This window comes from Leucoraja erinacea, chromosome 32 (assembly GCF_028641065.1).
Source record: "Leucoraja erinacea ecotype New England chromosome 32, Leri_hhj_1, whole genome shotgun sequence".
Classification (NCBI taxonomy): domain Eukaryota; kingdom Metazoa; phylum Chordata; class Chondrichthyes; order Rajiformes; family Rajidae; genus Leucoraja; species Leucoraja erinaceus.
The window spans coordinates 2660523-2675057 of NC_073408.1; positions in this window are offsets into that span (position 1 = coordinate 2660523).

Consider the following 14535-nt stretch of genomic DNA (forward strand, 5'->3'; position numbering starts at 1 on the left):
ATCCTAACTCCTAACTAGCTTTCTTCATCAATTTCCCTGATACTCATTGGCTCCTGGTCAGCAAAATATTGATTCCCATAAGTGTTCTCAAACATTCCATGACTTTACCAATGATATCTTAGTTACAACATACCAGCCCTAGAACCCTCTCCCCCAAGATGTTGGTTTAGAGGGTTTTCACCACTTTTATCTGGTTTTAATCACTATCGCCAGCTGTGTCGTCACCTGCCAAGGCCACACAGGTCCTAGAGTACCGTACTCCCGTACTTCCCCCCGACTCTCAATAAGATAGAGATGGAGGTTACACAAAAAAGCTGGAGAAACTCAGCGGGTGCAGCAGCATCTATGGAGCGAAGGATGCTTCGCTCCATAGATGCTGCTGCACCCGCTGAGTTTCTCCAGCTTTTTTGTGTAACCTTCGATTCTCCAGCATCTGCAGTTCCCTCTTAAACACAAGATAGAGATGGAACTCAACAAATGGTCTTTACAGCTGACGTATAACCTTCTAACACATTCACCAAACTCAACCAGCTTTCTTAACATGGTCAAACCCCACTCTTCCTGTGCCTGGAACAGGCCAAAACATGAACGAAAGATGTATCGGAGGCACTCGTGAACTTTGAGGCGAACTGTACTTTGAAATCGGAGATCCTCGTTTCTGAGGACACATGTGCTCCCCACTCCACAAGCATTACAGTGAGCCTGGTGATTACTCGACATGTTCGATCTCACCTCAAGCTGGTCTTGCAAAGAAACTTTTTTTGGTTTGTTAAGCATGTACAACATAGAGTGCTAATTCCCAATGGGTTTGCTCCGGGTGCTTCGCCTTTTTCCCACACTCCAAAAACGTACAGGTTTGTAGGTTAATTGGCTTTGGTAAAATTGCAAATTGGCCCTAGTGCGTAGGGTGTTGTTAGTCTACATGGTTAGCGCAGATTCGGTGGACCAAAGGGCCTGTTTCTGCGCTGTATCTCAAAAGTCTAAAAGCTACATGACAAGTTCACGACTGCCTTGGCATTGGCATGCTTGTCATGCGAAAGATCACCAGACTTTGAATGGGCCCCTTCCAATGGCAACCATAGTACACAGGTGCACACAATACAGCCAAGGAGATGAGGGAAATATATGGATCGAGAAGTGTGAACTTTGCAATCTTTTTTACCACAATCCATGCAATCTTCTGGCCTGTAGGAACCCTCTGCCTTGAGCGGCTCCACACCCCGGTGAGATGTGGAATGATCGGCGAGGAAGAGATCATGAGACACGGCTTTGATGTACGTAGAATAACGTGGCTACGATCAGTGATGGAGTAATCCGTGGTGAGTGTTCAAATATCCTGAGCTTTGAAAACTGAGACTGACAGATGATTTTGTGCGAGATGTTGATATTAAAACAAGAGTCCCTACAATTGGTGGACTCGGCAAGTTGTGCTTCTAGTGTTTTGGGTTAGTTTTTAACAAAATTTCATCTGGCGAGGGAGGAAATGTGTAGCATACGCGTTGTGACATCACAGGGTGTGAAACTCCCTCACTCAGCTGAGTTGCACACCTAAATGCCTGGGCAAGTTTCCCAATGGACATAATCATGTTTAATTAATTGCTTTAAATAAATTCCTCACACTTTACAAATGGATGCCAATATATCTAATTTTAAGGCAACCATTTTCTAGTTCAATAATATCTCTGCTGTAAAACTGAGCATAAAAAGAAAAGGACTGTTTTAATTCCAGTGTAGATTTTTACCATTTTGCTTGTCATGGTGTCCTGAGATGAGCCTAGTTTTCGGGCAGCTCCAGGTAAGCCTGCCACTTGATCCCATTGCGTTTTCAGTACCCTTGCTGAACCCTTGTGCCTTTGCACCTTTCGAGCAGATTCCTGACATCTCTAGGACTAGTATGCTGGATGCATTTACAATTATTGTATATATTATTGCCTTGGGGATGAAATACTGCTTTTCTCCTGGATACCGCTAATCTGATCTTTACTTTGACATACAAAGTAGAAGGGCAAGTCAACTTTTTGCCTCTTGAGTTTGTGTACCTACAAATCAGTTTATGGCTGGTTTTTTTCTACATTAATTCTATTTATTGATCTTTTTTTAATGTGATCAATGTGTGAGTAACCACTGCCTTGTGAGCTGGAGAATTCCTTAGATGAGCAAACCTCTGAGCAAAGAAACCTTTCAGCCTGAAATGACAGATGACTATCTGGAGAAACAAACTCAACCCATCACCTCTCTTACAAGAGCCAGCAGCTAGCTGCTGAGTTTTAGATTTTATCTTTCAACCTTGTTCTCCTCCAAACAGAGAGTGAGAGTCAGAGAGATATCCCCTTGGGTCTTTTCTAACTCACTGACGAAGGGTTGCTATTCTCCCACATTTAAAAGGCCTCTCAGATCCTCAGGCAATAACTTAAATTTGTATTTGATTAGTTGGTCACACACGCACACGCACGCACGCACGCACGCACGCACACACACACACACACACACACACACACACACACACACACACACACACACACACACACACACACACACACACACACACACACACACACACACACACACACACACACACGAAACCCAATCTCATAGATGCAAGTCTTCAAACCAGCAGACTAAGAAAAATCTACAGAAACCTCTTAATTTCACTGACATGAGAATTTGATGAAGGATCTGATCTAGACCCGAAACGTCACCTATTCCTTCTCTCCTGAGATGCTGCCTGTCCTGCTGAGTTACTCCAGCTTTTCGTGTCTATCTTCTGGGAGTTGGATAGCTCTGACCATTTAAATCGGTGGATCTTAACCTTTTTGGTCCCATGTCCCTATTCTTGGTCAATATCATGACCCCCGAAACAAAAAAGAACAGCCTGATTTATTAAAACACGTCTGCTAATACACAATGCAGTCAATGGGATGGCTGAAATTGCTTTGCAGCCATCAGGTGATCAAAACGAGGACGGATACTCGACTGGCAGCACCTCATGACCCCTGGAAAACCCCCAAATGACCCCCAAGAGGGTCCCCCCCCCCCCCCCCCAGGTTAAGAACTGCTCATTTAAATCCATAAGTTGTTGTGTGAATGTGAGAAATACTGAGTTATTTGTCAACACAAGTAGATGAACAACTTGCATTGCTCTGCCATTGAAGGCACAGTAACATTATAGTTAGATAACTGGATCAGTATCTAGTTTCCTCGCTGTATCTCTCAACTTCACTAAACTAGAAGCCTGGACTATTGATCTGGAGACAAGCGTTCACATCCCACTATTGCAATCCAAAGACACAGTGGTGCAGTGGGAGAGTTGGTGCCTTGCAGTGCCAGGGACTAGTGTTCAATCCTGACTACAAGTTCTGTATGTATGGAGTTTATACATTCTACCAATAACCACATGGGTTTTCCCTGGGTGCTCTGGTTTCCACCCACATTCTGAAGGCATGTAGGTTTGTACATTAATTGGCTTCTGTAAATTTCCCCTAGTGTGTAGGATGCAAAGATGTGATAACACAGAGCTAGTGTACAGTGGCTGTTGGTCAGCCGGGACTCAATGGGCCAATGGGTCTGTTTCAACTCTGTATCTTTAAAAAAAAAACACACACACTACAGGGGGAATAGCAACCATGAATCTGCCAGATTGTTGGGAAAACCTAACTCATTTACTAATACCCTTCAGGGAAAGAAATATCCTTAGATAGACACAAAAAAATGGAGTAACACAGCGGGACAGGCAGCATCTCTGGAGAGAAGGGATGGGTGACGTTTCGGGTCGTTCATGTGAATTGCCAAAGCCGAGAAGCCAATGGACCAAGTGCAAGTAAACAGGATAAGTATATCTCCAGAGATGCTGCCAGTCCCGCTGAGTTACTCCAGCACTTTGTGTCTTATCTTCAATGCATTACTGATGGCCTGCATGGAGGCGATGGGCCAAAGGGCGTGCTTCTGAGCTGTACGACACTATGTCGCACCATATCCTTAACTGCTTTCTCAGTTCATGTGTAATTAGGAACGGAGAATTACTGCCAACATTGTCAGTGATGTTCATGTCCTGTGAATGAATAACAAAAAAAACCCGTCTTTGCAAGAGCACCCTCATCATCAATGTGAGTTACAAGAAAATTGATGTATTCTGCACATTAATTATCCATTAACTTGCCACATAAATCTTAGATTGGATCTTAGCAAAGAGGACTTTTTTTTAAATGAGGAGCTTTCTTGACATAGAATGGCATACAGATTAAATTATTGGACTACTATTCAGAGGTTTGGACTATTAATCCAGAACCATAAATTCAAATCCTACTGGACTGCTGGGAATTTAAATACAAGTAATTAATTAACTCTGGAACAAAAAGCTAATATCAGTAATTTGATTAAGAAACTAAAAGGTTGTATTAAAACGAATTTGGTTTATTAATGTCTGTCAGCGGAGGAAATAATCCATATGTATGTGGTCTGACTTCAAATTTATTAATGTGGTTGATTCTTGATTTCTCCTGTGTAATTTCTGCAGAAAGCATTGCATCGTAGCAATAATATCCAAACGGAGGGGGAGAGATTTATTTGCAAGGCAGCAGACTAACTCTTTACATGTGGAGTCTCTAAGCTTTTACTGCAAAGTGAATGCCTGAAACCATTACATTGTTTGATTCGCAGCATATTAAACAAATCTGCTGTCAATAAGATCAGTGTAAAAACATGCATTGATAGGGGGACAACAGTATGCTCCTTGCTTATAAATGCCACCCCTACAAGTGTCCGAGCAAACCGTTTGAGTGTCAGAGACTTATTTTGCTTTGAAGTCTAATTTAGGAATGATTTTTAAAAAATGGCAAACAATCCTTCTAGTCTAGAAAGTGGAAATGAAATTGTTGTATCTCACTCCTTAATCATTCAGAAATTGTTATAGGGTGATAACATATTTTGTATTGGTACAGAGAATGTAGCCTTTTGAAGGTGTTCCTGGACATTATTCTTGAATGGTCTCACATTGGTTTTAGGATTATGTCCCCTTCAGGGTTAACAGCAGCACCAGGGTATTTCTGTGTCCACCAATTAACTCCACACCTGGGGGCCACTGGGGGCCAGCGGCAGAGTCGCTGCCTTACAGTGCTTGCAGCGTCGGCGACCCGGGTTGTATCAGGAGTGTAACAGTGCCAGGACGTTCTCAAAGCTCCATGGGTGAGTGTACCATTACCACCAAACTTGCAGGGATCGCTGACTTTGTACAGCTCAAACTGGAGAAGGAGCATCCTGAGAAAACCCAGTAGGATGTGTGTTGTATATCCTGACAGATTGCAGCCTATGTATGAGTCAAGGATCCAGTTGCAGAAAGGACTGTTGAGATCTAGATCCAGATGCTTGGAGATGAGTTTGGTTGGAATTATGGTGGTGAAGGTAGAGCTATAATCAACAAACAGGAATTTGTTCCAGATGTTCCAGGGATTACTATAGGGCCATGGAGATGGTGTTTGATATGGACCTGGTGAAGAGTTAGGCAAATAGTGAATTATGACTTACTGGGAGGTTTGAATAGTGTTCCATAAGCAGCCTCTTGAATCACTTTGTCATGGTGGATGGAGAAGCACTAGACAGTGGTCAGTAGAGCATGCTACCTTGTTTTTCTATGGCATTGGGATGATTGTAGTCTTCTTAAAGCAGGTGGGAACCTCGGAGTGGAATAGGGAGGGGGTAAGATGATGCTCCTGCCAGCTGCTCCGCACAGGTTCTGAAGCCTGCAGTCTGAAGAAGGGTCTCGACCCGAAACGTCACCCTTGCCTTCTCTCTGGAGATGCTGCCTGTCTGAGTTACTCCAACATTTGGTGTCCTAACTAAGGTTCTGTAAACACAGCTGGAGACTCCATCAAGGCCAATTGCTTTCCATGGGTTCACTACCAGGAAGGCTGATCTGACATCTACAACTGTGCACCCGAGGCTGTCGGGCGGGTGACATTAATCCACTGACCTTCTGCACAAAATGAGCGTAGAAGTCTTTGAACTCGTCAAGGATGGATGCGTTGTTGCCAGCGATTCTGCCACAACTTGAGCTTTGTAGCCTGTTATAGCATGCAAACCTGGCCACGGCCGACGGGCGTCTGTGTGCCAAGGTTTGCACTGAAGACTTTGTCAAAGTCTTCGATAAATGTAGTTAAAAGCTAGAGACCTGGTTCTGATCCCCAGAGGCACCATTTGCTGTAGTCTGCTATCACCATGAACTTTGCTAAACATACAAAACCATGTACGATTATTGTAGCTTGGTGTTGTTTAGATCAGGTGCTGTGTTTGATCCATAAAATTTAAACCATGAGTAAAGAGATGGGTAAGGGGAATGGATTGTACTGTCAGTTTTGTTTAATTCTTGTGATGCACTCATTGCACGAGAAGCCATTCAAGAACTCCTGTATAAATGAAAATATACTAACCCCTGACACTCTGCATCCAGGTACTCGGGTACTGCAATTAACTTTTGAAAGCTAATAATATCCTGCCACAAAAAATACACTGTGGCTGTCAGATTAATGATCTGCCCCTGGAAGGGCTGCACGCTGTATCGCCCGGGGCTCCTCCTCTCCTTCACAATCCCATGGATCATTAACATTTGCAGGACTTCTGTGTAGTTCGAGGCAATGATTACCGACAGCCGTATTCGGCACGACTGACATTATGCACAGTTATTTTATCTGAGGATTAAATTCTGTGCTTTATTGTCCAAAATAGACAATATTTTCGGCCCTTGAGTTAGCTGACAGCCACTAGTGAGATTTGGAGCAGGTTCACCCTCGGGATCATGAAGGGCCTGTCCCACTTGCCGATTTTTTTCGGCGACTGCCGGCGTCATATCTGCCATAGAGGGAGTGCAGACGGTTCACCAGACTGATTCCTGGGATGTCAGGACTGTCTTATGAAGAAAGACTGGATAGACTTGGTTTATACTCTCTAGAATTTAGGAGATTGAGAGGGGATCTTATAGAAACTTACAAAATTCTTAAGGGGTTGGACAGGCTAGATGCAGGAAGATTGTTCCCGATGTTGGGGAAGTCCAGGACAAGGGGTCACTGCTTAAGGATAAAGGGGAAATCCTTTAAAACCGAGATGAGGAGAACTTTTTTCACACAGAGAGTGGTGAATCTCTGGAACTCTCTGCCACAGAGGGTAGTTGAGGCCAGTTCATTGGCTATATTTAAGAGGGAGTTAGATGTGGCCCTTGTGGCTAAGGGGATCAGAAGGTATGGAGAGAAGGCAGGTACAGGATACTGAGTTGGATGATCAGCCATGATCATATTAAATGGCGGTGCAGGCTCGAAGGGCCGAATGGCCTCTACTCCTGCACCTATTGTCTATGTTTCTATGTTTCTATCAGTGTCTCCAAAAGATTTTGAACATTTCAACAATCCAACGGCGACAAAGAAAATGTTGCGACACTTGGAAAAAGCAGCGCACATCATCACGGCGTGAATGTTTTCGGTGACCTGATACATCAGTCAGTGATGCCGGCAGTCGCTGAAGAAAATCGCCAAGTGGGACAGGCCCTTCAGCCACATCTGAGCTAAACAATTGAGTCGGGGAGGTCTTTCACTTGAGAGTGTATTGACACCAATGCATCGGAGACTAAGATGGAATTAGGTAGAACTTATGACCAGACTTGCTGCAAACAGTCTATTTTACTGCAGTGTTTTACCGGTCCCTGGCACCAACCTCCCAAGGAAACAGTGGACGACGCTGAATAGATTCAGGACTGGACATGGCCCCTGCTTGGCCAGCCTTCACAAATGGGGCAGCAGTCCAACCCCACGGTGTGCTTGTGGAGAGCAGCAAACAATGCAACACATCATTGAAGCATGCCCTCAACAAAGACTCAAAGGAGGACTTGTCACCCTTCATACAGCAGATCAAGAGGCAACTGCTTGGCTAAAGGACTTTGCATTCGCTAAATAAATAACTGCAGTGTTTGTTTTCTCAGATTAATAATCTTAAATACCGCACCAAAACATACACTACAGAAATGATCCCAAGTCAAGTCAAGAGAGTTTATTGTGATGTGTCCCTGATAGGACAATGAAATTCTTTCATATGAAACACAGCAAGCACAACACTTCATTAAAACCCCAGCACAATGAAGAGGGGTTGATCTCCCCAACAAAATGCAGTGGGAAATTGCCGTAATGAATGTAAAATCAACAACAGACATTTGCAGCAATGCATAATGAACACGGGAATGAGGCTCAATTTCCAGTCTAGATAAGCAAAGTGTCACAGTATGTGAGCTTTTCACTTAGGAACAATCTTGACTTGAATAACTTTACACCAAAGCAAGTTTATTTCTTTCGAAAATTCTAATAACCATTTGTTCTCTCCGGGAATTAATTTCTCATTTGATGGTGCAGTTGACTAGAACCAGCCTGGAGGAGTGTGGTTGTGATTTCTCTGGACCCACTGCCCTCATTATCTGCACGGATCCAATTATACTGCATTCCTGCCTCACAACACAAAAACAATTAAACCCCAAGTTAGTAAGAATAGTTTCCATTAGTATTTTTAAAACACATTTAACACTGATACCTAGTTTACAAGCATCATTGCATAACATTAAAATCCCTCTGCATTAATTCCTGAAATTGTGTAAACACCAAGTGATTTCTGCAAATCGGTCCCTAAAATGTAATTTACCCACATCTGTGACAGACCCTCAGTCCATGTATTGTTTGTCATTTAGCCTGTGACCACTATTCTGTGTACTGTTTACCATTCATCAGTTTTACCTAGTGTATATATCACCCATATTCATAGTCTGATCTGCAACACTCATTCATTGCATTGTTCGTCAACCTGTGACACTCATTCCGGGAGCAGCTGGTCATTCCAGTTCATTGCCTTTGGTTTAGCTTTCACCGCTGGAACAAGCAGATTTACTTGCATAGCTGCCACTCCAATCTCCAGGAGATAGGCTTCTGTCTCAACGAGGGCATGCATCAAGATCAGGATTAAGGCCAGCGTCTTTGGGCACCCTAACATTTGTAACTGCTCCAAATCAGCCATCCTCATCTGAGTTCTCCCAAAGTGGTAGCCTTGAGATTAAAATTATCTTGCTTGATGTTGTAGTAACTCAGCAAGTCAGGCAGCATCTCAGGAGAACATGGGCAGGCAATGTTTCGGGTCGAGACCCTCCTTCAAATATAGAAAGGCTGATTCTGAAGAAGGGTCTCGACCCAAAATGTTGCCTGTTTGTGTTCTCCAGAGATGCTGCATGGCCTGCTGAGTTACTCCAGCACTTTGTGCCCTTTTGTGTATTAACCAGCATCTGCAGTTCTTTGTTTCTACCTGTACACTGTCTGCTGTCTTCTGCCAATGTTCTACACAAGCAATTGATTCTCAAACAGTTGCAAGGAAATCAATGCTCCTAAGCAGATCTGTGCACAAAGTACCTCTGTAGTGAATCCTCTAGGATCAATACCATTCACCGCAGCCTGCATTCCACCTGGGACATGCTGAACTCCTCTTCTGAATATGAAGATTGAAACCATTTTCACAACAGAAGCAGCAACAAGTCAGGACAAAGACATAGAGGTGCAGCAAGTATCTTCCTCGTGGGTGGGGTACCTAGAACTAGGGGGGTCACAGCCGAGTATGCCTCTTAAAACTGAAATCAGGAGAAATTCCATCATCTCAAGGATGGGGGGGAACCTCTGGAATTCTCCACCCCAGATCACTGTCCTTGTGATTAATGTTATTGTTTGTATGCCTCATTGTCACCTTCCCCTCAGCTAACAACGAACCATTGTACATTTCCTTAATCATCGTCTGTTTCTGATTTGTCCTTTTCCCACCTTACATGCTATTTGTCCCCTTCCATATCACCAGTTTCCCTCTACCCTGATTCTCAGTCTGAAGTAGGGTCTGGAACCGGGACGTCATCCATTCCTTCTCTCCGGAAATGCTGCCTGTCCTGATAAGTTACTCCAGCATTTTGTGTCTATCTCCCTTCAGACGGTCTGAAGAAGGGTTCTGACCCAAAACATCACCTATTTTTCTCCAGAGATACCGCCTGACCTGCTGGGTTACTCCTATCTTAGGTGATATGATTACTGCTTTTAAAATTCTAACGGTTCTCGACAATATAGATTATGACAGGTTGGTTCACCTTGTCCAGAAGGACATGGCCAGTGTGATTGAAGAGGGTGAATTTCAAACATTTCTCAAAATGCAATTTCAATGAGCGAACACTCAGTCTGTGAAGCAGATTCCCCATCAAACTGGTGGGAGTAAACATATTGATTAATTTAAATACAATTAGATAGATTTTTTTCGATCTATGTTAAGATGCTTTGAAATAATGTTTTGAAATACTCTATCTAAGTAATTTAATCAATGGCTACAGCTTGGAAGAAGTAGTAAATGTGGAACAATTGTCCAGAGCTCTCCACCCGTAAGCAGAATGCCGGCTAGCAATTGAAGAGCAACAACTGCAGATGTTGGAAATCTGGAACGAAGAAGACAAAATTGGAAATAATCTGCAGCCTCTGAAAGCAGAAACATAATTAGTCTTTCAAGTCAATGACAGAGCGAAAATGTGGGGAAAACAAATGTGTTTTAAATTATGGAGAAGGGCCAGAGTGGAAAAAGAGAGACATGTCTCCAATGGAATGAATGGAGACCAGGTTTGTTCCACCAAACCCAATTAAGTCTCAGAAATTAAGATGTATCCTGGTTAATGACATGAGGATAGAAAATCATTAGGATAATTAATGAATAACTTAACCATTACTGTCTCTTGAAACTAATTGGCTTGGCCAGAGGCAATTTAGATGGACCATAATATTTAATTCCCATATTCCTAAAATAAGACATAGAAGATTCTAAATCCTAGTAAGATGTTACCCTGGCTCTTTTTGCAGCACCCTTTCCCTCTCTCTTCTCTGGCCCTTTTTATTTATTTTTCTCCACCTCACCTGCTCTTTGTGATTGCATCCCATGTATCATACATTGCAGTCTGGAATGGCAACACATTGGTGCTAAGGAAGGAAAGAATGGGGAAGTAGATCACGTACCCCTTGAGATTGCTTTGCATTGCAAAGTCCCTTGATTTCCACATGAGATCTCTGTGTTCCTGCCCATGACTCTGACATCATTCTCTAGCTTTAATATCCTTCCAATATCCGGCACCTAGATGAAGCACAATAAAGCCATTGGTCGAACAAGATCAATGTTACTTTCAATTTTGTATTCTCCACCTCCATTCATTCCTTTTAGACTTTTTAAGGCCATATTTAAATTTGCAAACACATTTTATAACAAACAATTTATTAAAACCCCCTCGACTGCCCCACAACATGAACATTCTGTAAACATTCGGTGAATTCGGCAACAAAACTGGAAAATGAGCAGTTCATATTTATCACCCGGGAACCTGCTTCTTTTTTTTTTTTCAAATTATATTTCTGAATTAATGTTTTTGAAATCTCTCTCTTTCAAATTCTATGTGTAATTCATCCATGATTCATGATTTCTTTTGTGTGTGTTTCTCTTCTGCGTTTGGCTTCCCATTATGGGAAGCACGTGGAGATTTTTGGGGAGGATGCAGAGGAGGTTTACTGCCTGGATTCGAGGGTTTCAGCTGCAAGGAGATGTTGGGTAAACTTGGATCCTTTTCTCTGGAACGTCAGAGGTTGAGTGGAGGCTGGATAGAAGCAGATAAAATTATGAGAGGCAGAGTAGTGTAGACACAATCATAGCCCTTTTCCAGGTGGAAATGTCCAAAGCTTTAAAATACGAGGGGGAAAGTTTAATGGAGATGTGCGGGGAAGGTGTTTTATACAGAGAGTAGTGGAGGTCCGTGCTCCCTCCATGGCCAGAGTGAGGACCCGAAACATTGCCTATTCCTTCGCTCCATAGATGCTGCCTCACCCGTTGAGTTTCTCCAGCATTTTTGTCTACCTTCGATTTTCCAGCATCTGCAGTTCCTTCTTAAACCCGAGGTCTTAAACACATTGCCTGGGGTGGTGGGCAGATACAATAGTGGCATTTAAGTGGCTTTCAGAAATACACATGGAAGTGGAAGGAATAAAAGGATATGTCCTGGGATGTCAGGACTGTCTTATGAAGAAAGACTGGATAGACTTGGTTTATACTCTCTAGAATTTAGAAGATTGAGAGGGGATCTTATAGAAACTTACAAAATTCTTAAGGGGTTGGACAGGCTAGAGTTGCAGGAAGATTGTTCCCGATGTTAGGGAAGTCCAGGACAAAGGGTCACTGGTTAAGGATAAAGGGGAAATCCTTTAAAACCGAGATGAGAAGAACTTTTTTCACGCAGAGAGTGGTGAATCTCTGGAACTCTCTGCCACAGAGGGTAGTTGAGGCCACTTCATTGGCTATATTTAAGAGGGAGTTAGATGTGGCCCTTGTGGCTAAGGGGATCAGGGGGTATGGAGAGAAGGCAGGTACGGGATACTGAGTTGGATGATCAGCCATGATCATATTGAATGGCGGTGCAGGCTCGAAGGGCCGAATGGCCTACTCCTGCACCTAATTTCTATGTTTCTATGTTTCTATATGGATCGTACAGACCGACGATATCAGTTTAATGGCATTGTGTTCTGCATAAACATTGTGGGCCGGAAGACCTGTTCCTTTGCTGTACTAACCTATCTTCTATGTCTGAGTCGTTATGCCTGCAATGCTGTTGCAAGCAAGATTTTTCATTTTACCTATGCTGCACTATCCTTGAACTTGAACTTTTTATTTTCCCTGAACAGTTTCTCTTGCTCTTTTTTCAAGAGTCAAGAGTCAAGATTGCTTTATTCTCAAATGTTCCAAATAGGGCAATGCAATTCTTAGTAGCAGCAGAATATGTGAACATGGTGCACTGTATGCAATATAATAACGGAGGAAAAAAAGTTGTGTCATAATCATAATTGTAATCGTACAGTATTTGCCAAGTATGTTTTGCAACATACGAGGAATTTGATTTACCATACAGTCATACCAATAGAAAGCAACAAGACACACCAAATACATTTTAACATGAACATCCACCAGAGTGACTCCTCCAAATTCCTTACTGTGATGAGTTCTCCCACGGTCGGGGGCCTCGAGCCTTCCGTTCATGGGACGATCTTGGCTCCCGTGCCCAAGAACACACACACACACACACACACACGTACGTACACAAAAAACCAAACATTTTGGACAATGCATTGCATCTACCATCCATCTACTCATCCTAATGGCCTCTGAAGTACTGCATTGATATAGTGCCTTTCACTCTTCGGACGTGTGGAGTCAGTGAAGTGGTTTGAAGATGCAGCCACCTGTCCCACGGTACGAGTTCATTCCAAGAGTTCTCCCGAGTTTGCCCTGATTCGAACTCGGAGATTTACGGTAATGGCCGCTCGTCGGTACTCGGGGCTCTCGTGGACATTTTTCAACATGTTGAAAAATCTTCACGAGTCTTCCCGTGCTTACCTGTCATTAGCGAGTCTTCCCGAGTACCTGCCGTTAGCGTAACGAGCCGCTTAGAGACGTCCCCGAGCTCTGACGTACCCGCTACGTTCATTCTCCGTGCTTACCACGAGTTTGATTTTTTTTAAACTCGGGAGAGCTCTTGGAATGAACTCGTACCGTGGGACTGGGCTATTAGAGAATATACAGAAATACTGCAATTTTCACCTAGCAAGGACCCACAAGCACCAATGAAATAAGGGATGAAGAGTGTGTTAACAGTACGAGGGAATTCCCCCATAACGCAAGCAGCTGAGGTGAACTTGAGTCGAAGATTAAGCAGGAAGTTAACGCTGTGAATAAGAAGCGCCTCAGCATTTTAAAATTCAGATTTTGTTATAAGCAGTTGACCAGGCCCAATCTTTTAATGCAAACCAAATCAAATGGAATTACTTCTGACAAACTCGTGTCTGATTTCATTAGCAATCTACTGCTAAACATGCTCGGATACATCAAACGTTTCATCAAGTTAATAGGGATTGGAGAAAGATGAACACACTTCAGAAGGGATAGACAGTGCAATGGGGACACCTTCCCCTTGAAGCTGCCTGCACCTGCTACCTTCACTGCTGGAGCCCCAGGGTGGATTTTAATGACACACAGAATACAATGTATGAAATGTGTGTTATTTATTTGCTGAGATCCCTGCAAAAAAAAAGCTCGAGGCTCATAGTGGAGGGCCTCAACATGAGTAGGAAAATAAGTAGATAAATCAAAAGTAGTGATAGTCCACTCTCATCATGTTTAGAACTCCCACCCACCCTACAGTCCTTGGAGTCTCTGTTCTTATTCAGACATCAAGCATTTTTATGATTTCCATTGTTCTATCATTGGCCTCAATTCCCTTTATTTTGTACCTCTCTCTCTGTTGTTCTGTAAAATCTAACTTTCTTACATCTTACAACGCTCTTGTGAAGCATGTTTTTGACAAATCCTGCATTAAAGATGTGGGATTAATACAAGTTACATAATTATTGTTCAGTATTTCAGTAGTATTGTTGGGAGAAGCCAAACCTGAGTCATTCATTTGACAGCTTA